Genomic DNA, 26,325 nt, shown 5'->3' on the forward strand with positions numbered 1-26,325 from the left:
ATTTACTGATCAGCAATAATGAGGTAATCTTCATGATTTAAAAAAAAAAAATCTTTTCATCCCTTCACCCCTAAAAACCAACAAACAAAAAGAATATCCTGGACTGAAACCATTTTTTTTTAAGATTTTATTTATTTGACAGAGAGTGACACAGTGAGAAGGGGAACACAAGCAGGGGGAGTGGGAGAGGGAGAAGCAGCTTCCCACTGAGCAGAGAGCCTGACGCGGGGCTCAATCCCTGGACCTTGGGATCATGACCTGAGCCGAGGGCAGACACTTAACGATTGAACCACCCAGGAGCCCCTGAACAATTCTTTCTTCTTCTATTAAGTTCCTTGCCCCACCCGTTCTTCCTATAAAAACCTTCCATTTTGTATAACTCCTGGGAGCATCTCTCTACTTGCTGGATAGGGGGTTGCTCGATTCATAAATGATTAATAAGCCATGCACATCTTCACATTAATGCACTAGAATTTTGTTTTTTTTTTTTTTTAAACAAAAGGTATACCTTAAGTAAATTTGGACTTTATCCCTTTCACCTTCCCTTGCCTGGAACAAGTGTGATTAATTTATCATTGTGATAGTGGAGAGAACATGGAGCTAAGAGGGTCATTTGAAATGGAGCCGGGGGGACATGGAGGAAGTGGGACTGTTCATCTTTTGTCTAAATTTCTCAGCTAAAATCAAGATATCTGCTGCATGTTTAAATGGAAGTAAATGGACTTGCCACTTAATACGAGCTCTGGTAAACCATCCCAGATAGATTAGTGTAACTGTAGCTATACCAGCACCAATCAATTTAACCTACCATTAAGGAGTATTTACAAAAAGATTTCATTGTTCCCTGTACTAGTTTCTGTAACCCCCTATCTTCCCTGTCTGTAAACCACATGGGAGAGGATGGAAGTTTGCACAGGACCTCAGGGCGATCAATATTAATATTCCTCAGCACCCTATAGGATCCAGCCTTCACACTTGTTCATATCCATTTCCCTAATAGCAATACCTCTACTATTATAGACCTTTGCAATGCCTTCTTTAACCTACCTGTTGATCCTGAAAGTCGGTTCTTACCTGCCTTCATCTGGGAGGGACAGCAGTATGCATGGACTGTCATGCCATAGAGCTATACTGAAAGCCCCAGTTTTCACGATTCATCATACTCAATCTTTATCCTCTAGCAGATCAAATTTTTGTGGTCTTCTTCTCTCTCACCCCCAAGTGTTACTGTCACGTGCCGTAATTTCTTAAATTCTGCTACTCTACTGCCTTTACCCTCTGATGAAACTCATGACTGTATCTAACAGACTTCTCATAGCACTTCACAATGCAAACTTAGTCTGGTCTACCAGTGGTTCGTATCTTAAAGATAAGACAAAAAACTATCAAGCTGGCTATGTGGTTGTCTCCTTAACAGAAAACATTGAAGCAGGACCAATCACTGCAGCCCTCTTAGCTCAAGAAGCAGAATTGTTTGCCTTAATCAGAGCCTGATTTTGGCAGAAGGACAAACCATTAATATTTACACCAGAAGTTGCTGTGTTGTTGGTATAGCACATGATTTTGGTATGTTCTGGTAACAAAGAGGGTTTGAACCTCTATTGGACAACAGATTGAAAATAGTCCTTACGTCCTTGTATAGCATCTTATAGTTCCAAGGTGTAAGTCTTTAGCCATTATCAAAATCCTGGCCATTCAATGGCCAACACCAAGGAAACAAAGGGAATCATTCGGCTGATGCAGCTGCCAAAGAGGCTGCTTTTAAAAATTATAAACCACCTTTTGAATCCCCACTTGTACCTTCTGACTTTACCAAAAATCTTAAAGATTAAAAGAAACTTGGTCTGATCAAGGCTGCCAATTTGACTGTCAATGAAATCTTTGGTATATGTCAAATGACAGACCAGTCCTCTCTGATTATGTCCAGAAACAATTTTCTTTTTTGTAAGTTATTTTTATTAACATATAATATATTATTTGCCCCAGGGGTACAGGTCTGTGAATTATCAGGCTTACACATTTCACAGCACTCACCACAGCACATACCCTCCCCAATGTCCATAATCCAACAACCCTCTCCCTAATTATCACCCCACCCTGGCCAGCAACCCTCAGTGTGTTTCCTGGGATTAAGAGTCTCTTATGGTTTGTCTCCCTCCTGACCCCATCTTGTTTCATTTTTCTCTCTTTACCCTGCAACACCCCCCCACCCTGCCTCTCAAATTCCTCATCTCAGGAGATCATATGATAATTATCTTTCTCTGATTGACTAATTTCATTCAGCATAGTACCCTCTAGTTCTATCCATGTCATTGCAAATGGCAAGATTTCATTTCTTTTGATGGCTGTATAGTATTCCATTGTGTGTGTATGTATGTATGTAAGTATCTATCTATCTATCTATATATATATCACATCTTCTTTATAGAAACAATTTTTTTTTTAATTTTTTATTTTTTATAAACATATATTTTTATCCCCAGGGGTACAAGTCTGTGAATCACCAGGTTTACACACTTCACAGCACTCACCAAAGCACACACCCTCCCCAATGTCCATAATCCCACCCCCTTCTCCCAACCCCCCTCCCCCCAGCAACCCTCAGTTTGTAGAAACAAATTTTTAATTGTACATGAACTTACCCATTGGAATGCTGACAAGATGGTCCTACAGGGAAAACAATACTTTTGGAAACCATCTCCAAAAATATCCTCAAATTTATGAAAAATGTCAGATTTGCCTTAAACATAACCCTCGAAAACCTCTTCATACTTCAAAAGAAAAATTTCCCTTCTGGGCCCTTTGAGATATAGCATTTGGATTTTATCCAGCTGTCACCATCTTTATATTATTTTCTCCCTAGGGAGAAGCCTCTCCTTGCCACAGAGCTATGGCCTTAGCAGTAGAAAAATTTCATTAGAAAAGATTATTTCATAGTCACCAACTGTGGAAAGAATGAAGATGCCCTTCAATGGACAAATGGATAAAGAAGATATGGTCCATATATACTATGGAGTATTATGCCTCTCTCAGAAAGGAAGAATACTCAACATTTGTATCAACATGGATGGGACTGGAGGAGATTATGCTGAGTGAAATAAGTCAAGCAGAGAGAGTCAATTATCATATGGTTTCACTTATTTGTGGAGTATAAGGAATAACACGGAGGACATGGGGAGATGGAGATAAGAAGGGAGTTGGGGGAAATTGGAAGGGAAGATGAATCATGAGAGACTGTGGACTCTGAACAAACTGAGGGTTTTCAAGGGGAGGGGGGTGGGGGTTTGGGTGAGCCTGGTGGTGGGTATTAAGGTATTAAGGTATTATTGCATGGAACACTGGGTGTGGTGCATAAACAGTGGATTCTGGAACACTGAAAAGAAATTTAAAGAAAAATAAATAGAAATTTTTTAAAAAAGAAAAGATTATTCCAAATTGGGGAATGCCCTCAGAACTTCATAGTGACTGAGGGACCCATTTCCCTGGATATTATACGGTCACTTGCCACATTTGGCCAATGATACAACACTTCCACTGTGCCTATCATCCTCAATCATCTAGCCTTGTGGAATGTATCAATGACATTTTAAAAACCCAGTTGGAAAATTTATGGAATTTTTCTTCTTGCCATGACCAAGAGCTCTTCCCTGGCACTATGGAATCTTTGACCCATTCCTTCTGGGAGACTAAGCTCTTACTCTTTTTTTTTTTTTTTTTTTTTTTTTTTTAATATTTTTTTTATTTATTTGAAAAACAGAGATCACAAGTAGGCAGAAAGGCAGGCAGAGAGAGAGAGAGGAGGAAGCAGGCTCTCCGCGGAGCGGACAGCCTGATGCGGGGCTCGATCCCAGGACCCTGGGATCATGACCTGAGCCAAAGGCAGAGGCTTTAACCCACTGAGCCACCCAGGCGCCCTAAGCTCTTACTCTTTGAAATAACTGGAAAACCAATGAGAATAGATCAAGGTACATATGAACTCAGCTTACTGAAAGATAAGTTGATGACTCACTATAAAGGAACTAATTCAGGCCCTTTTTAGCAGGGAAATGAACACCTCAAACATCATGGCCTTTAACCCAGAGACATGGTTTATTGGAAAGGACACCTCCATCAAGATTCCTTCCAGGAGGGTATGGAGGATCATACCAGGTACTATTGAAATCCTTGTGCTGCTAAATTAGAAGGCATAGACTCAGGGGTTTATGCTTCCTATTTTAAAAAATCTTCAACATAGACAACTATCATATGATCTCCCTGATATGAGGAAGTGGAGATGCAACATGGGGGGTTAAGGGGGTAGAAGAAGAATAAGTGAAGCAAGATGGGATTGGGAGGGAGACAAACCATAAGTGACTCTTATTCTCACAAAACAAACTGAGGGTTGCTGGGGGGAGGGGGGCTGGGAGAAGGGGGGTGGGATTATGGACATTGGGGAGGGTATGTGCTATGGTGAGTGCTGTGAAGTGTGTAAACTTGGCGATTCACAGGCCTGTACCCCTCGGGATAAAAATGTATATTTATAAAAAATTAAAAATTAAAAAAAAATCTCCAACATCTAACTGAACTACCAGACGAACAAGAGACCTTAAAGGGAGAAAAAGCAGATGACATCTGTATAGACTGTTCTCCCAGGACTCAGGACCAGGCCAGTATTATGTTTGCAAGAGTCATCGCACCAAAATTCGGCTTATGAGTTTATTAATATTTCTCTTCCCCCTCATTACTGCTTTCAATTGGAAGAACAGTGCCATAATTTAGAGGTCTCAATCCCTTGCTACTTCTAAAAAATTTTCTGACTGTATATCTACAGGATAGTTTACTGATAATGACCCCATAATGTTATTTATATGCAACTTCGCCATGGTGCCCAAATACTTCCATTAGTTACTGCAAAACAGCCCCCTCTAACACTTATTCTGTCAGATATTGCCTCAAGAAAAGCCTCCGTGTTTTATGCTTATTTCCCCCTAAATTAGAGACTACCTCGAATGCAAACTGGTACAGTCACTGAAGGTTCCTCAGAAAGTTAAAAAGATAGAACTCCCTGTGATCCTGCAGTCACACTGCAGGGTAAAGCACTTGTCACGATAAGCACTGGGTGATGTATGGAGTTGCTGACTTACTATAATGTACACTGAAACTAATATAACAGCATGTTAACTAATGAACTAAAATAAAAACTTAGAAAAAATTAGAGACCACCTCCTATGTTAACAGAAATTTAATTAGCAAAATATCAAAACCTACTCCCTCCTTCTCCTAGAATTACCTTTATACAAATTGTATATCTTTTACCCGTTCCAATAGAATTTTTTCCAACTGTCCGTTTCCATTAGGCCAAACTCTTTACATATCTCTTTTTGAAAGTACTGACTCATTATGCACCATGCCTTCTGGTACTATCCTTTGACAACTCAAGATTGCCCTTTTATGAGGACTATGTTTAACCAAACCACTGGACTCCCTCTGGTTCCTTGGCTAGACATTATCCTCCTTCTTTTTTCTCAAAATGAACGTTTAAACAACCAAAAATTATGTGGCATTTTATGCGCCCCTAAAAGATACATCTCTGCACACGTTACCACACCTGAGGCATTTGATTGTTTAGATCGCTGAATTACTGGTCAGTGCCTCTGGGGCTCCCTTCTTTCCCCCTCAGCATTCTTAGAGCCCAGTTAACCTCCCGTCAAGAAAAGAGCCTTGTTCATAAGAGAATTATCCTGAGAATCTTTGTGAAGCTAATAGCTATGTGCATTCCAAAGGATGTGATCTGTCAGGGGCTTTTCTGGTGAGATCAGTAATGATCTCATCCAAGTTTTATTTTCCTGGCTGGGGGTTGGTACCCTCCAATGTAACATGTTACAAAATTTAACCAGAACAGTTAGTCAAATTACTTGCTTGATGGCCTGAGCTATTAAGGTTCAAGAAAAATCTTCAGATTCCCTAGAATAGCATCAGATTATTTACTTGCAGTCCAAGTAGGGGTTTGTGCCATAGCTAAAACCTCATGTTGTACTTAAACACTTCCCAACAAGTGAAATTGGAGCTCACTAAACTACTTAAATTAGCTAAATCTTTAAAGAGAAATTCAAGCTTTGTACTAGAATGGTTTGATTTTCAATTCTCATCTTTTTAATTGGCTTCTCTCAGGACTCAGGACTCTCGCATTTTGAGTATACAAATTATATTATTGTTTTAAGTTGTATTTATTGTTTTGGTACTAGTTGCTTAAAGACTTAAAAATATTCATCAAACTTACCCACTGACAACCAAAAAGTGAAACTTCAACTGACATAGTCTAAGGTCCACTTCTTAAACCTCCTTGTTTCCCAAATGTGGCCTTAAGACTCTTGCACAGCAAGCCTGTTAAACATGATGAATATTGGCTAACCATGAGACTGTCCACTTAGGTACTTGGTAGACCTGGAGCAGGTTGTTGGCCACTTCAGGCAATGAGATTACAAAACCAAAGGTTGATCACTGATGCTTTCTGTATGCAAATATCTCAGTCAAAAGGGAGTAATGATAATGGAGAGACGCAAAGAAAACATTGCTAAGAGGGTTATTTAAAATGGAGCTCAGAGGATACTGAGGAAGTGGGGCTCATGTACATATTCTGCCTCAAATTCCCGGAGTTCTGGAACTCACCTAAAAATCATTGGCTGCATGTTAAAGTGGACATAAATGGATTTTCCAATTAACACTAGTCCTAGCAACTGATCACATATAGATTAGTGTTATAGTAGCTATACCAGCACCAATTACATTTAATTTGAAATAACTTACTTAAATTCCCTCTTTCCTCTTTATAAACTCTAATTTGGTGTTATATGTAACTAATGAATCATTGAACACTACATCAAAAACTAGTGAAGCTATGTTGGTTAATTGAGCATAAGGGAAAAAACCTCTAATTTCCTTTATCTCTCCTCCAGAGCACAATTTTGATTTTGGTTGAATCTGTATCTCCCAGATTGCAATCCCTAACACTCCAACTAAATGCATGTATTTTATTTTGCATCTTGCAGTTTTGTCTTTTGTTGGTCAACAGTTGATTTAGAGTATGTTATTTCTTTATTGGCTTATTAAAGATATGCTCCTGTATGCTATTGAGTTGTAAAATCCCACAGTGAAACTGTGTGAAGCAAACTGTTGCCAAACTGAGTATTTATGTGTCTCCCCCACCAAAATAATTGGGTAGCTTACAATCCAAAGCAAAGTAGTAATAAGTAATGTTGGTCAGTAGTCTGGGATATATCCTACTCCATGCCAAATTTGAAATATAGGTTGATACATTATATTAATTTTATAATTGATTAAAATCTGGTTAGGCCCATTTTCAGATTGAGAAATTTTAAACTTAATATACTATTTACATCTGTAACAGCCTACTGAAATTATAAACAGCCTTTGAATGGACAAAACTGACAGCTGATATAATTTGGTACTACATTGGCACAATAATTACTTGTGATGCTTTACCATACTATAGACACTTAATAGAGCATTTCAAATAGTTTTATATGATAAGCATTTTTTTTTATTATGTTAGCCACCATGCAGTACATCATTAGTGTTTGATGAAGTGTTCAGTGATTCATTAGTTGCATTTTGAACACAGTTGTGTAAGACAGGAGGGAAAGAGCAAATATGCCTTGGTAGCTAACTCTATTAAAATTACTCAGCAGGTGGTTTAAGGGCCAAATAGGTTTTATATTAACTTCTGAGGATTCCTGGAGACCTACTGAGGACTTAGTTTGGATAATACTTAAAGTTAAGGAAACTCCAGATTTTGGCTTGATCAACTCAGTTTGTTATATCTTGTATTAAAAAGAATAACTGAGAGAGGGGATGCCTGGCTAGCTCAGTCAGTAGAGCATGAGGCTCTTGTTCTTGGGGTTATGTGTTTGAGCCCCACATAGGGTAGAGAGATTCTTTAAGGGTTAAGGGAAGATGGCAGCAGTGTAGGAGGACCTAGGCTTGCCTTGTCCCATGAATACAACTGGAAAACTATCAAATCATGCCAGATACCCCAGAAATCAACCTGAAGCCTGGCAGAACAAACTCCACAACTAAAGGTAGAGAAGAGGCCACACTGAAGAAGGTAGGAAATGTGGAGACACAATTTGGGAGAGTAATGGATCACGGTTGCTGCAATGGGGAGGAAGGTGATTCCAGAGAAGGGTGAGAAATAATGTAGCAGACAAGGGACCCCACACGGAGAAGACAAATTCTCATAGCAATTGGCTTGGAAACCAAGATGGATTGAATTTCATGAATTCTTGCAACTATCAGGGCTTCAGGAATTTTTAAGATCAGCAGGCTTGCCTTGGAAAAAACCCAGATGGTACTGGGGGTGTTTTTGGAGAGAAGGCAGGTATGTTCCCATGAACATACAATGTGGAAACCGTGATATGAAGAGTTCCTGGGGCACACAGTGGGGAGGTTATTTGCTCAGTTCAGAGCATGTCCCAGAGAGGCAGCATTCGTGGAGAGACCAGAACAAAGGAACTGGCAGGCCCCATGTGCCTCCCCTCTGCCCTTCACCTAAGCACAGGGCCACCTGTGGGTACCAGCACAGCACCAACGTTCACTACCTACCTTAGACCAAACAACATTCCCCATGCCTGGTGGAACCACCCTTCCTAGTCATGCTTGCCTCAGTCCCAGTGCTGCCCTCCTGCACCCCCAAGAAGATTAGCCTAACACCCTGCCAACACTTCATCTCCCAACCTAGGAGTTTTGCAGGGCCTCATTTCTGGTGGCAGTGGTGACAGGTCTCATCTTACAAGCAGACCAGAGCACATCTAGTTAAAACCTGTCTCACTTAGGTCAGGGACCAAACATGGCCCACAATAGGCAAAGAGAGGCTTTCCAGACGACTGGCCTGAAGGATAAAGTGGCCAGGACACAACAGCAGAGTATAGGCAACACTCATTGCAGACATTCCCAGAAGTGCTAGGCCCTGGGAAAGAGGAGACACTACACTGCAGGGCACTATAGGACCTCTTCTTCATAAGGCCATTATACTTAAGAACAGGACATATAGCTGACTTTCCTAACACACAGAGCCTTAGAGAAAAGAACACCAAGGAATTTTGCCTTAAATGAAGGAACAGAACAATGCCACAGTCAGTTTTTAAGTGAAACATAGGGGTAACATGCCTGATGGAGAATTTAAAGTAATGATCATAAAGATACTCACTAAACTTGAGAGAAGAGTGGAAGACATCAGTCAGACCTTTAATACAGAGATATCTGCTATATTACTAGCAGAGAGAAAGTTTCAATAAATCAAATGAGAAACATGCTGATGTAATGAACAGCAGCCTGGAAGAAGCAGAACAAATTAATGACCTAGAAGATAGAGTAATGGAAAGTAATCAAGTTGAACAAAAGAGAGAAAAAGAATTATGCAAAATGAGATTAGACCTAGAGAACTCAGTGATTCCATCAAACATAACAAGACTCATAGTGAGAAAAAGGAGCAGAGAACATATTTGAAGAAATAATAGCCCCAAACTTCCCTGATCTGGGGAAGGAGATGAATAATCAGAATGAGGGGACACAGAGTCCCTCCTCCCGGGCAAAATCAACAAAAGCATATCCACACCAAGATATATTGTAATTAAAATGGCAAAATGTAGTGATAAAACTATTTAAAAGCAGGAAGACAAAAAAAAGACAATTACATACAAGAGAAACCCCATAAAGCTATTAGTGGATTTTTCAGCAGAAACTTTGCAAACCAGAAGGGAATGGTATGGTATTCGAAGTGCCATTTAGAAAAAACTTGCACCCAAGAATACCATATCCAGGAAGGCTGTCATTCAGAATAGAGAGATAAAGAGTTTCTCAGACAAAAACTAAAGCCGTCATGACCACTAACCAGCCCTGCGAGAATTATTAAAGAGGACTGTTTGAGTGCAAAGATAAGACCAAAAGTGACAATATGAAAGTGGGAAACACAAAAATAGAAAGATGAATATTTCTTTTAAAACAATTAGCCAAGGAACTCACAAAACAAAAGGATGTAAAATATGACATCTAAACTGTGGGGAGGAGAGGAGTAAAGAATGAGTTCAGATGATGCTGAGTGAAATCAGTCAAGCAGAGAGAGTCAATTATCATACGGTTTCACTTATTTGTGGAGCATAACAAATAGCATGGAGGACAAGGGGAGATGGAGAGGAGAAGGGAGTTGGGGGAAATTGGAAGGGGAGTGAACCATGAGAGACTATGGACTCTGAAAAACAATCTGAGGGGTTTGAAGTGGCGGGGGGTGGGAGGTTGGGGTACCAGGTGGTGGGTATTATAGAGGGCACGGATTGCATGGAGCACTGGGTGTGGTGCAAAAACAATAAATACTGTTATGCTGAAAATAAATAAAAAATAAATTAAAAAAAAAAACAAAAAAAAATCAACCATCAACTTAATATAGACTGTTATGCAGAAGACGATACATGCAAAGCTAATGGTAATCACATCAAAAAACCCAATACAGAGCTAAGAATAAAGAGAAAGAAGTCCAGGGGCCTGGGTAGCTCAGTTGGTTAACCATCTACCTTCAGCTCAGGTCATGATCCCAGGTTCCTGGGATCAAGTCCTGCATCAGGCTCCCTGCTCAATCAGGGAGCCTGCTTCTCTTTCTGCCCCTCCCCTCTGTTCATGTGTGCATCTCTCCCTCATGCGCACATGCATCTGTGCATGTGCAAAAATAAAAATACTTTTAAAAAATCCAAATATATCACTAAAACAAATGAGCAAACTATGAAAGAGAAAAAGACAAGGATCAAGAAAAACTTTAGAAACAACCACAAAACATGTAGTAAAATGGCAATAAGTACATATCAATAATTACTTTGAATTTAAATGGACTAAATGCTCCAATTAAAACACATAGGGTTACAGAATGGATATAAAAATGAGACCCATCTCTGTGCTGTCTACAGGAAACTAATTTTAGACCTAAAGACACCTGCAAATTGAAAGTGAAGGGATGGAAAACTTCTATCATGCAAATGGATTTCAAAAGAAAGCTAGAGTGGCAATACTTACATCAGACAAAATAGATTTTAAAACAAAGACTGGTGGTGTCTGGGTGGCTCAGTGGGTTAAGCCGCTGCCTTCAGCTCAGGTCATGATCTCAGGGTCCTGGGATCGAGTCCCACATCGGGCTCTCTGCTCAGCAGGGGGCCTGCTTCCCTTCCTCTCTCTCTGTGATCTCTTCCCTTCCTCTCTCCTACTGTGATCTCTCTCTGTCAAATAAATAAATAAAATCTTAAAAAAAAAAAAAAAAAACAAAGACTGTAGGGGCACCTGGGTGACTCAGTTGGTTAAGCGGCTGCCTTCAGCTCAGGTCATGATCCCAGAGTCCTGGGATCGAGCCCTGCATAGGCTCTCTGCTCAGCAGAGAGACTGTCTGTCTCTCTCTCTCTGCCTGCCACTCTGCCTATTTCTGCTTGTGTGCATGCACGCTCTCTCTCCCTCTCTCTCTCTCTCTCTGTGTCAAATAATTGAAAAAATCTTTGAAAAAAACGCTGTAAAACAAAGACTAACAAGAGACAATGAAGGACACTATATAATCATAAACAGGACAATTCAATGAGAAGATATAATTGTAAATACTTATGCACCCAACATAGGAGCATCTAAATACATAAAACAGTAACAAACATAAATGAACTGATCAATAGTAATACAGTAACAGTAGAGGACTTGAACACCCCACTTATATCAATAGACAGATCATCCAATCAGAAAATCAGTAAGGAAACAATGGCTTGGAATGACACACTGTACCAGATGGATTTAGAAGGTATATTTAGAACATTCCATCCTAAAACAGTAGATTACACAGTCTTTTCAGGTGCACATGAAATGTTCTCCAAAATAGATCACATATTAACAAGTCTCAACTAATTCAAAAAGATTGATGTCATATCATGCATTTTTTCTGACCAACATTATGAAACTGGAAGTCAAACACAAGAAAAAATCTGGAAAGACACAAATACTTGAAGGTTAAGTAATATGCTACTAAACAATGAATGGGTTAACCACAAAATCAAAGAAGAAATCCCAAAGTACATGGAATCAAATGAAAATGAAAACAGAATGTTCTAAAACCCTTCCCTTCTAAGAGGGAAAGTTTACAGCAATACATGCGTACCTCAAGAGGTAAGAAAAATCTCAAACAACCTAACCTTACACCTAAAGGAGCTAGAAAAAGAACAGACAAAACCTAAAACTGACGGGAGGAAGGAGATAATGATTAAAGCAGCAATATATGATAGAGATACTAAAAAATCAGAAAAGATTAATGAAACCAGTAGCTGGTTCTTTGAAAAGATAAAATTCATAAACCTCTAGCCAGACTTATTGAGAGAGAAAGAATTCAGACAAAATTACAAATGGAAGAGGAGAAATAGCAACCAACATCATAAAAATACAAATAATTCTAAGAGAATATTATGAAAAACTGTATGCCAACAAATTGGACAACTTAAAGAAAAGGATAAATTCCTAGAAACATATAGCTTACCAAAACTGAACCAGGAAGAAATAGAAAATTTGACTAGAACAATTACCAGCAAGGAGATTAAGTCAATAATCAAAAAACTCCCCAAGAACAAAAGTCCAGGACCACACAGCTTCACAGGTGAATTCTTCCAAATATTTATTTTTTTAAATTTTTACTTATTTATTTGACAGTCAGAGATCACAAGTAAGCAGAGAGGCAGGCAGAGAGAGAGGGGGAAGCAGGCTCCCTGCTGAGCAGAGAGCCTGATGCGGGGCTCGATCCCAGGACCCTGAGATCATGACCTGAGCCGAAGGCAGAGGCTTAACCCACTGAGCTACCCAGGCACCTCTCTACCAAATATTTAAAGGAGGAGAGTTAATACCTATTCCCAAACCATTCTAAAAAATAGAAGAGGAAGGAAGGCTTCCAAATTCATTCTATGAGGTTATCCTTACCCTGAAAACAAAACCATATTAAGACACTACAAAAAAAGAAAACTATAGTCCAATATCTCTGACAACAAATACTAGTGAAGAGAACCAACAATACATTAAAAAAATCATTCACCTCCATCAAGTTGGATTTATCCCTGGGATACAAGAGTGGCTCAATATTTGCAAGTCAGTCAGCATGTTATATTGCATCAATTAAAGAAAGGATAAAAACCATAAAATCATTTCAGTAGATGCAGAAAGGGCATTTGACAAAAATACAACATCCATTCATGATAAAAGACCTCAATAAAGTAGGTTTAGAGGGAATATACCTCAACATTATAAAGGTCATCTGTGGAAAACCCACAGTGAACATCACACTCAATGGGGAAAAATTAAGACCTTTTCCCCTAAGGGTCAGGAACAAGAAGACAGGGATGTTCATTCTTCCTACTTTTATTCAGTATAGTAATGGAAGTCCTAGCCATAGCAATTACACAACAAAAGGAAATAAAATGCATATAAATTGGTAAGGAAGAAGTAAAACTTCTACTTTTTGCAGATGATACTATATTTAAAAAACCCAAAAGACTACACCAAAAAACCACTAGAATAAATGATTCCATTAAGTCACAGGATACAAAATCAATGTGCAGGAATCTTTTGTATTTTTTAAATTTTTTGAAAGATTTTTATTTATTTATTTGACAGAGGTCACAAGGAGGCAGAGAGGAAGGGAAGCAGGCTCGCCACTGAGCAGAGAGCCCAAAGCAAGGCTCGATCCCAGGATCCTGGGATCACGACCCGAGGTTAAGGCAGAGGCTTTAACCGACTGAGCCACCCAGGCGCCCCTCTTTTGTATTTCTATACACTAATAATGAAACAGCAGAAAGAAATCAATAGAAAAAAAATCCCATTTACAATTGCAACAAAAATAGTAAAATACATAAGAATAAACCCAACCAAAGATGTGAAAGACCTGTACTCTAAACTATAAAACAGTGATGAAAGAAATTGAAGATGATACAAAGAAATGGAAAGACATTCCATGCTCATGGCAGAGAAGAACAAATATTGTTAAAATGTCCATACTAGCGGCACCTGGGTGGCTCAGTTGGTTAAGCCACTGCCTTTGGCTCAGGTCATGATCCCAGAGTCCTGGGATGGAGTCCCACATCAGGCTCCAGCACCATGGGGAGTCTGCTTCTTCCTCTGACCTTCTCTCCTCTCATGCTCTCTCTGTCTCTCTCTCAAATAAATAAAATCTTAAAAAAAAATAATGTCTATACGACCCAAAGCAACTTAATGCAATGTCTATCAAAATACCAACAGAACTAGGACAAACAATCCTAAAATGTATATGGAACCATAAAAGTCTCCAAATTGCCAAATCAATTTTGAAAAAGAAATGCAAAGCTGGAGGTATCATAATTTCAGACTTCAAGTTCTATTACAAAGCTGTAGTAATCAAAACAGGGTGGTACTGGCACAAAAATAGACACATAGATCAATGGAACAGACTAGAAAACCTGGAAATAAACCCACAATTATATGGTCAATTAATCTTTGACAATATGGGATGAATCAGAGTCACTGAAGAGAGCTTTACTAGACTAAATATGACAAAATTAGAATAGAATTCCAACAAACTCATTTGGACACAGAAACCCAGTGACTATTAGATTCATGGACCAAAAGAAAACAAAACTTTACCCTCACAGGAAGAGAGATTGTGCAGTTTGGGCCCCTTACCACTGACGCTAACACAAATTGACACCTTTGATTATTTGGAGAAAATAATACTAATTTATAAAGATCTTTGAATAGCAACAACCTGGAGATTAAGATGGTATCTACCTAACCTATTATTCCTTGAAATATATCCATTGAGAACAGCAGGAGGAGCAGGGGAAGCAGGATTCATACTAATATGAACTTAGAACTATTAATTGTGATTCATGATAAGGGACACCCTCAACGGCTATATGTGGAAGCAACAGAACAAATTGAAAAGGTCAGTCTAAAAGCTGAGCCCCCATAGAAGAGAAAAGCATTATTTATAGTATTTTCAGGTGCCAGAAACACAGGACAACTGATTGATTTGATAAAAACAGCTGGAGAACTAAGTCTAGAAAAAGACTATAGATTTAACTCTTAAGTATATTGACAAAACAGGCCTACACCAAATGTAAATACCTAATCAAAATAGGCCATTTAGAACTAAGTGTGCAAGATCCATTTGGCCACCTAAACCATTTAAACCAGCACCCTTTGTAACAAATTATAAAAATAGAAACCCAAATAGAAACCCCAGAAATTACATATGTTCAATGTCAGAGAAATGGAAACCAGCTCTTAGAGTAAATAGACCTAAGAAAAATAAACTCACATATAGACCTACTGACCCATCATTGTAAATACTCCTTTTTAAAGCTTAATCCCATTAATAGACAAGCCACTGGTAGCTAAAGGAGAGCAAATCCCACAGGGACTGGCAGTCTCTGTCTCTTGGCCCAGGCTGGAGAAAAATCACCCGGTAACCTGGCCATATCAGTAGAAGCCACCTTTATATGTAAAAATGCTACATGTATCATTATGTTGCTAGATATATGGTCCTAGGTAACAATTACACTAGGTTATCCTACTAATTTAGAAAACTTTAACAATAAAAAAGGAATTAGTTGAAGTATTAAGATGAAAATTAACCCTGGGACAAGGTCTATAGATTCCTAACAATTGGTGGTAGATCACTCATTAAGGATAAAAGCCTTATGGATTCCAATTTAGAAAACATTCTTGGACTAGATGTAATAGGACATACAAAAGTTATGGGAAACATTCAGGAACTTCTAAAGGAACAAATTACTGTCCTTACTATTTTACCATGTAACAACCCAGTCAGGCCTCTTAAAAAGCCAGATGGGTCATATAGACTCACAATAGATAATAAGAAGTTAAACAAATACTCTCTCAAAATTGAGGGAGCACTCTCAGATATGGGCATTATAATCAATATTACTACTAGATCAGCAACTTATTACATACTGATAGACATATCTGATGTGTTCATTGCTGTTCCCATTGATGAGGAGAGCCAACCCATACCTGCCCTCATATGGGAAGGCAGAAAATATCAGTTCACTGATCGTATACATCAGTAAGAGCCCACAACTTTCTAACACAAAACACCCAAGCCTTTCAAGAAAACAACACATACACAAACAAGCATTTCCTGTATTGATGACATACTACTTATGGTGATAACTGGGAAGAACAGAGAGTTAATTGAATTTCTTACACCCAGAGAATGAACCATTGACCCAAGTAACATCCAAGGACCTTATACTACAATAAAATTTCTAGGTTTTCTGAAGGCAAAAAAATACCAGACCCAGTCACAGAAAAGCTAGGTTGCATTCTATTTGTACCACAAAAGTAGCATCTCTTAAACTGATCAGACTGTTTGGGTATTGGCAACAGCACATACCACACATGAGGATCATATTAAAACACATTTATGAAATAAGTAGGAAGAGTAAGGGCTTTAGATGGACAGAGACTCAAGAGTCTGCCTTTACTTATTTCACTACTGCTGTCAGAACTTGTAATTCAGTGGCATCAGCTAATGAGAACTCTAGAGATAAGCCAGAATGCTTACACTTAAAAGGGTTTGCAGTGTGGGCTCTGCAGTCTAAAACACCACAGGACCCCAAATATTACCCAACTATATTTTGGATTAAGAGGTTCCCATGGCCCCAGAACAGAAACAACCCAATTAAAGGTTCACCTGGGCACTTTATAAGCCCTACAAAATGCAGAGAAACTAACAGAAAATAAACTAATTATACTTAAACTCCAAGAGCCTATACTGGAGTGGGATAAGTAGGGCCCCGACAAACTGAAAGAAACTAGTCCTGACCATAAAGTCCTAACATGGAAATGGTATATTTTCAAGCAGGAAAAATGGATTGAGGTTCAACTTTCTGTGTGAACTGAGAAAATCTCCAATACGCCAAGCTCCAGCCATTGGGCAGTGGGGACTGCCATGGTCCGTGGCATTCAACAATGCCTGGTTTATAGATGGATCAGCCTCCGTGACACCATCTGGAAAATGCTGGCAGGCAGCATCCTTGAGGACTAATGATGGTCCAGCCCTGTCAGAATCAGGGTCCAGAAAATCAGCACAATATGCTGAGTTAATAGCCATAAAATTGGCGATTGAACAATCTGTTAAGGAAAATCAGAATGACATATATCTTATCTCAGACTCATGGGCAATAGCCACTGGAATAGCTTTTGGTCAGCTAAAAATGGGAAAAATGACTGGAAAGGGAAATATGAACATATGGAGTAAGGATATATGAGAGCAAATGGCACTGGCTGATATCTCCATGCTCATCACACATGTCTCTGCACATCAGAAAGACAACTCTGAGTAATGAAACTTAATGACCATATAGACAGCCTCATTAGGAAAGCACGCCCAAATTCCTGAAATTTAACAAAAACCACAATGATTCATGACTAATGAGGAAACCAATTCAAAACACAACCATATGTAAACAAGAAGGACAGTGCCAATTGATTGGATCCTTGCATGGGCACCTATTACCAAACAATCATGCTGAGACACAAAGCACTAGAACATGGTTAGGAAAGAAACACATAACAATCAACAGAACTAAAAGATGACCTACAGAATGGGAGAAGATATTTGCCAATGACATCTGATAGAGGGTTAGTATCCAAAGTCTATAAAAAACTAATTAAACTCAATACCCCCCAAATAATCCAGTTAAGAAAAGGGCAGAAAACCACTGAACATTTTTCCAAAGAAGACATACAAATGGTTAACAGACACATGAAAAGATCCTGGATATCACTCATTATCAGGGAAATACACATCAAAAGCACAATGAAATGCCACTTCATACTTGTCAGAATGGCTAGAATTAACAACACAGAAAACAACAGATGTTGGTGAGGATGTGGAGGAAGTAGAGCCCTCTTACACTGTATGTGGGAATGCAAACTGGTGCAGCCACTCTGGAAAATAGTTTGGAGGCTCCTCAAGTTGTTAAAAATAGACTTACCCTATGACCCAGCAATTGTACTCCTAGATCTTTACCCAAAGGATACAAAGATACTGATTCAAGGGAGCACATGCACCCCAATGTTTACAGCAGCATATCAGCTATAGCCAAATTACAGAAAGAGCCTGTATGTCCATTGACTGATGAATGGGTAAAGAAGATGTGGTGTATATATACAATGAAATATTACTTAGCCATCAAAAAGAATGAAATCTTGCAATTTGCAATGATGCAGATGGAGCTACAGTGTATTATGCTAAGCAAAATAAGTCAGTCAGAGAAAGACAAGTACCATTATGATTTCACTGATATGTGGAATTTAAGAAACAAAACAGATGAACATATGGGAAAGGGGCAAAAAGAGAGAGGAGAGAAACAAACTGAAAGAGACTCTTAATGATAGAGAACAGACCGAGGTTGGATGGAAGGAGGTGGGTAGGGAATAGGCTTATTGGGTGATGGGTACTAAGGAGGGCACTTATATATAACACTACGTGTTCATCACAAGTGATGAATCACTTAATTCTAAGTGAAACCAATTTTACCGTATATGTTAACTAACTAGAACTTAAATAAAAACTTGAAATAAAAAAGAAACAGATATATACCTACCAAATACCTCCAATTCAAATTAAGGAATGTGGGAATTGCTGAAAGTTTAAAGGTTAGAGGCCACTAGTGAATAGTCCATGGAAGGTCAAAGCTGACAGACACTTCCAGATGATGCAAATGATTATATAGTACAAGCCTTTCTCAAGAAACAAGGAAGGTCTTGGGTGCCTGGGTGGCTCAGTGGGTTAAGCTGCTGCCTTCGGCTCAGGTCATGATCTCAGGGTCCTGGGATCGAGTCCCACATCAGGCTCTCTGCTCAGCAGGGAGCCTGCTTCCCTCTCTCTCTCTCTCTCTCTGCCTGCCTCTCTGCCTACTTGTGATCTCTCTCTGTCAAATAAATAAATGAAATCTTTTTTAAAAAAAGAAACAAAAAGGTCTCAAATACACAAGTATTTACATTTGTGTATACAAGTATACACATAATACTAGAAGTACACAACCTCACCCTACACCTAAAGAAGCTGAAGAAAGAAACAGCAAAGAAAACCTAAACCCAGCAGGAGAAGAGAAATAATAAAGATCAGAGCAGAAATCAATGAAATAGAAACAAACAAAAAAACAGTAGAACAAATCAATGAAATTGGGAGCTGGTTCTTTGAAAGAATTAATAAGATTGATAAACCCATGGCCAGACTTATCAAAAAGAAAAGAGAAAGGACCCAAATTAATAAAATCATGAATGAAAGAGGAGAGATCACAACCAACACCAAAGCGATGCAAACAATTATAAGAACATATTATAAGCAACTATATGCCAGCAAATTTGACAATCTGGAAGAAATGGATGCATTCCTAGAGACATATATACTACCACAACTGAACCAGGAAGAAATAGAAAACCTAAACAGACCCATAACCAGTAAGGAGATTGAAGTAGACATCAAAATCTCCCAACAAACGAGCCCAGGGCTGGACGGCTTCCCACAGAAATTCTACCAAACATTTAAAGAAGAATTAATTCCTATTCTCCTGAAACCGTTCCAAAAAAATAGAAATGGAAAGAAACTTCCAGACTCATTTTATGAGGCCAGCATCACCTTAATCCCAAAACCAAAGACCCCACCAAAAAAAAGAATTACAGACCAATATCCTTGATGAACACAGATGCGAAAATTCTCACCAAAATACTAGCCAATAGGATCCAACAGTACATTAAAAGGATTACTCATCATGACCAAGTGCGACTTACTCTAGGGCTGCAAGTTTGGTTCAACATCCACAAATCAATCAATGTGATACAATACATTAATAAAAGAAAGAACAAGAATGGTACAGTACTCTCAATAGATGCTGAAAAAGCATTTGACAAAGTACAGCATCCTTTCTTGAACAAAACTCTCCAAAGTGTAGGGATAGAGGGTACATACCTCAATATCATCAAAGACATCTATGAAAAACCCACAGAGAATATCATTCTCAATGGAGAAAAACTGAAAGCTTTTCCACTAAGGTCAGGAACATGGCAGGGATGTCTATTATCACCACTGCTATTCAACATAGTATTAGAAGTCCTAGCCTCAGCAATCAGATGATAAAAAGAAATTAAAGGCATCCAAATCGGCAAAGAAGAAGTCAAACTATCAGTCTTTGCAGAGGACATGATATTTTATGTGGAAAATCCAAAAGACTCCACTCCAAATCCACTAGAACTTGTACCGTAAAGTGTCAGGATATAAAATCAATGCACAAAAATCAGTTGCATTTCTATACACCAACAATAAGAAGAAAGAGAAATTAAGGAGTCAATCCCATTTATAATTGCTCCCCAAACCATAATAACCTAGGAATAAACCTAACCAAAGAGACAAAGTATCTGTACTCAGAAAACTATAAAGTACTCAAGAAAGAAACTGAGGAAGACCCGAAGAAATGGAAAAATGTTCCATGCTCATGGATTGGAAGAACAAATACTGTGAAAATGTCTATACTACCTAAAGCACTCTACATGCTTAACACAATCCCTATCAAAATACCATCAATTTTCTTCAAAGAAATGGAAGAAATAATCCTAAAATTTATATGCAACCAGAAAAGACCCCAAATAGCCAGAGGAATGTTGAAAAAGAAAACCAAAGTTGGTGGCATCACAGTTCCAGACTTCAAGCTCTGTTACAAAGTTGTCATCAAGACAATATGGTACTGGTACAAAAACAGACACATAGATCAGTGGAACAGAATAGAGAGCCCAGAAATAGACCCTCATCTCTATCATCAACTAATCTTTGGCAAAGCAGGAAAGAACGTCCAATGGAAAAAACACAGTCTCTTCAACAAATGGTTCTGGGAAAATTGGACAGCCACTTGCAGGAAAATGAAACTGGACCATTTCCTTACACCACACAGAAAAATAGACTCCAAATGGATGAAAGACCTCAATGTGAGAAAGGAATCCATCAAAATCCTTGAGGAGAACACAGGCAGCAACCTCTTCGACAGCCACAGCAACTTCTTCCTAGAAATATTGCCAAAGGCAAGGGAAGGAAGGGCAAAAATGAACTATCAGACTTCATCAAGATCAAGAGCCTTTGTGGAATGCCTGGGTGGCTCAGTGGGTTAAGCCTCTGCCTTCAGCTCAGGTCATGGTCTCAGGGTCCTGGGACTGAGCCCCTCATTGGACTCTTTGCTCAGCAGGGAGCCTGCTTCCCCCATCTCTGCTTGCCTCTTTGCCTACTTGTGATCTCTCTCTCTCTCTCTGTGTCAAATAAATAAATAAAATCTTAAAAAAAATCAAGAGCTTTTGCACAACAAAGTAAACAGTCAACAAAACCAAAAGATGACTGACAGAGTGGGAGAAGATATTCCCAAATGACATATAAGATAAAGGGCTAGTATCCAAAATCTATAAAGAACTTATCAAACTCAACACCCAAAGAACAAATAATCCAATCCAGAAATGGGCAGAGGACATGAACAGACATTTCTGCAAAGAAGACATCCAGATGGTCAACAGACACATGAAAAAGTGCTCCACATCACTCGGCATCAGGGAAATATAAATTAAAACCACAATGAGACACCAGTCAGAATGGCTAAAATTAACAAGTCAGGAAATGACACATGTTAGTGAGGATGCGGAGAAAGGGGAACCCTCCTACACTGTTGGTGGGAATGCAAGCTGGTGCAGCCACTCTGGAAAACAGTACGGAGGTTTCTCAAAAAGTTGAAAATAGAGCTACCCTATGACACAGTAATCACACTACTGGGTATTTACCCTAAAGATACAAATGTAGTGATCTGAAGGGGCATATGCACCCAAATGTTTATAGCAGCAATGTCCACAATAGCCAAACTATGGAAAGAACCTAGAAGTCCATCAACAGACGAATGGCTAAAGAAGATGTGGTGTATATATACAATGGAATACTATGCAGTCATCAAAAGAAATGAAATCTTGCCATTTGCAACAACACGGATGGAACTAGAGGGTATTATGCTGAATGAAATAAGTCTATCAGAGAAAGACAATTATCATATGATCTCCCTGGTATGAGGAATTTGAGAGGCAACATGCGGGGCTTGGAGTGTAGGGAAAGAAAGAAATGAAATAAGATGGGATAGGGAGGGAGATAAACGATAGGAGACTCTTAATTTCACAAAACAAACAGGGTTGCTGGGGAGGGAGGTAGGGGGAGGGTGGTTGGGTTATGGACATTGAGGAGGGTATGTGCATGGTGAGTGCTGTGAAGTGTGTAAGCCTGACTATTCACAGACCTGTACCCCTGGGGTTAATAATACATTATATGTTAATAAAAACCAAAACCAAACCAAAACAAAATGATCAAATAGAACCCTTGCCCATGTCAGAGAATCAACTATGTGCATGCACCATTGTAGATTCATGGTCTGGAATAGGATTACTCTTATCTTTTGCAGAAAAAATTATCAAAAATCCACCATCAGAGTATTAGAAATCTGGATTGCTTGCTGTGGTATCCCAACCATCAGATAAGGGCACACACTTCAAAGAAAAACAAATATTAGAATGGGCTGAGGAACAAAGCAGAATGTGGAACCTCCACTTTAACCTACAAGCCAACCACATCTGGGTCAAATGAAAGGTGTAATGGCTTAAGCAGAAGCTCACTAATAATCCTGATTTGAAAACTTAGACTAAAACAGCCTGAGCAATTACAAGATCTCTAAACTGTATATAGAAGGAATTGGACAACTCCGATTGAATTAATATTGCAAGCACCCACAGAGGTAAGAGTACTAACAATACCCCAGAGTCTGAAATAGTAGGAAAAGTATTAATTAAAATAGAAAGTGACCTATATACAGTACTGGGGAAGTTATCACACCTACTGCTAACAAAACCTATTGGGTGACTGAAGAAGAAAACATGTTACATCACATTAAAGAAAATAATATGATGCCTCTATAAAAATGGTAAGGAGGAACTACAAGAAACAATTGAAAATGTCTAGGCTACTATCCTTATTCTGCAGGCAGGAATCCATCATGCATCTTTAACCCTGTCAAACTTACTAAGCAGGCCAGTGCAACATGTTGCCTGCTGGATCAAATGAAAGGTGTAATGGCTTAAGCAGAAGCTCACTAATAATCCTGATTTGAAAACTTAGACTAAAACAGCCTGTTTGTCTGTTTCTCACTATTGGACACCATTCTCATTGCAGCAATGGATACTCTTCTGACCCCTCCAGCAATAGCAGTTGTGCCAGTATTCTGAATTGGAATGTCGCCTTCTGGTCCCATACAACTCCACTGGCTGTGACATCCACTACTTTCTCCAGGGATCATTATCCTGGTCACCTTATAGCAATGGAAGTCCCATCAATATCACCAGCATCATCACACCCAACGTCTTCACCCCACCGTTTGCTGTCAGCACCATCTACTCAACTAGGAAAGTTTCAATCAATAGGGAACCCAATGAAGCAGTGGAAACCTCCACTTTAATTTCCATAAGAAGCAGCAAGGATTCTGAACAACAGCAACTCCTATTAGACACTGACTTCAAGGATGAAGATTGGTCTGAACCAATCTGGTTCTTGGTATTATAACCCAGCATATATGCTAATGCATCCAGGTACTGAATTTTGTTCTTTTCCATTATCTTCCTGGATTAAGTACAGCTTTGGACACATGACAGACTCTATGCGAATAATCCCGATTTAATTCCCGATTTGGGTGCTAGCACTTTATTGTAAAAGAACAGCTGCTGAATATGCAGAATCAGTAATTATATCTTTAAATATACTAGGCCAAAAATTGATCATTTACTGTACTCCCAACTTATACTTTTTAATCCATATTCACCTACTAGAAAATGAGCACTAGGTCTATGGAAATTATGTCCAGACTTTAAAACAACAGGGATATCAAGTATGATGTATAGAGAACACCTAGGAAACCTAGCATATAACACATATTATTATCCTTAGTAGTATACCTCAGGCTTCTAGCTCATATCACAGATTTCTACCCAAAGAATATAGGAATCCATTTTAATAAATCCATGCCAGTCATATTGCAAGTTATAATTGTAACCTATACATTAAAATTTAATACATAGAACTTTCTAAGTAAGTACAGATCCCCAAATTATGCTTGGGTTATCCATTTCATTTATAACCAATTTACAACATACGCCAAAAACAGATTTGCTCAAGGGAAGGAAAATCTTAAAGTTCCTTGTTGGACTGGTAGGGGGTTTAACTGGAGGAACAATGGCAGTCACTTTTTCTCAATTCCAAATCAAGTCACATTAAATTTTAAAATCTTGAAATAAAAAAACTCAATTTAATACACATAAAATGACACCTTTATCATCATTGTGTACACAGATGGAAAAAATTAGCATTATATTACAAAAATTCCACATGATGGTAAAAATTTAAATAAATCAGCTGAAGGAAATGCTGAAAAATAACAAAATATCAAAAAAAAACAAAAATACTTCTCTGGTTGTAGCTTATCAGTATACAGTTGGTTGATATGTGGAGTTCTCTTAAGATAGCTATAATCTTAGTTTTCTTGACTGTTTCCGTTGCTGTGCAGAACCTTTGATCTTGATGAAGTCCCAAAAGTTTATTTTCGCTTTTGTTTCCTTTGCCTTTGGAGACATATCTTGAAAGAAGTTGCTGTGGCTGATATCGAAGAGATTACTGCCTATGTTCTCCTCTAGGATTCTGATGGATTCCTGTCTCACGGTGAGGTCTTTTATCCATCTTGAGTTTATCTTTATGTATGGTGTAAGAGAATGGTCGAATTTCATTCTTCTACATATAGCTGTCCAGTTTTCCCAGCACCATTTATTGAAGAGACTGTCTTTTTTCCACTGTATATTTTTTCCTGTTTTGTCAGAGATTATTTGCCCATAGAGTTGAGGGTCCATATCTGGGCTCTCTACTCTGTTCCACTGGTCTATGTGTCTGTTTTTATGCCAGTACCATGCTGTCTTGGTGATCACAGCTTTGTAGTAAAGCTTGAAATCAGATAACATGATGCCCCCAGTTTTATTTTTGTTTTTCAGCATTTCCTTAGCGATTCGGGGTCTCTTCTGATTCCATACAAATTTTTGGATTATTTGCTCCAGCTCTTTGAAGAATACCGGTGGAATTTTGACTGGAATGGCATTAAAAGTATAGATTGCTCTAGCCAATATAGACATTTTAACAATGTTTATTCTTCTGATCCAAGAGCATGGAATGGTCTTCCATCTTTTTGTGTCTTCTTCAATTTCTTTCATGAGTGTTCTGTAGTTCCTCGAGTACAGATCCTTTACCTCCTCTTTGGTTAGGTTTATTCCCAGGTATCTTATGGTTCTTGGTGTTATAGTAAGTGGAATCGACTCTCTAATTTCCCTTTCTGTATTTTCATTGTTAGTGTATAAGAAAGCCACTGATTTCTGTACATTGACTTTGTATCCTGCCACGTTGCTGAATTGCTGTATGAGTTCTAGTAGTTTGGGGGTGCAAAAGCTTCTGCACAGCAAAGGAAGTAGTCAAGAAAACAAAGAAGCAACCCACAGAATGGGAGAAGATATTTGCAAATGACAGTACAAAAGGTTGATATCCAGGATCTATAAAGAACTCCTCAAACTCAACACACACAAAACAGACAATCATATCAAAAAATGGGCAGAAGATATGAACAGACACTTCTCCAATGAAGACATACAAACGGCTGGCTATCAGACACATGAAAAAATGTTCATCATCACTAGCCCTCAGGGAGATTCAAATTAAAACCACATTGAGATATCACCTTACACCAGTTAGAATGGCCAAAATTAGCAAGACAGGAAACAACAAGTGTTGGAGGGGATGTGGAGAAAGGGGAATCCTCTTACACTGTTGGTGGGAATGCAAGTTGGTGCAGCCTCTTTGGAGAACAGTATGGAGATTCCTCAAGAAATTAAAAATAGAACTTCCCTATGACCCTGCCATTGCACTCCTGGGTATTTACCCCAAAGATACAGATGTAGTGAAAAGAAGGGCCATCTGTACCCCAGTGTTTATAGCAGCAATGACCATGGTCACCAAACTGTGGAAAGAACCAAGATGCCTTTCAATGGACGAATGGATAAGGAAGATGTGGTCCATATACACTATGGAGTATTATACCTCCATCAGAAAAGATGAATACCCAACTTTTGTAGCAACATGGACGGGACTGGAAGAGATTATGCTGAGTGAAA

At 38.7% G+C, this 26,325-nt stretch overlaps 1 long non-coding RNA gene across 1 annotated transcript in view; it reads left to right on the forward strand.

Moving 5' to 3' along the window:
* The first annotated feature begins 4,045 nt into the window (after positions 1-4,045).
* The window catches only part of LOC116576412, a 51,716-nt gene continuing 29,436 nt past the window's right edge, over positions 4,046-26,325 (forward strand). The window contains exon 1 of the long non-coding RNA XR_004280144.1: positions 4,046-4,149. This is a non-coding gene — a long non-coding RNA (uncharacterized LOC116576412). The remainder of the gene's footprint in view (positions 4,150-26,325) is intronic.

Source organism: Mustela erminea, chromosome 17, assembly GCF_009829155.1.
Source record: "Mustela erminea isolate mMusErm1 chromosome 17, mMusErm1.Pri, whole genome shotgun sequence".
Classification (NCBI taxonomy): domain Eukaryota; kingdom Metazoa; phylum Chordata; class Mammalia; order Carnivora; family Mustelidae; genus Mustela; species Mustela erminea.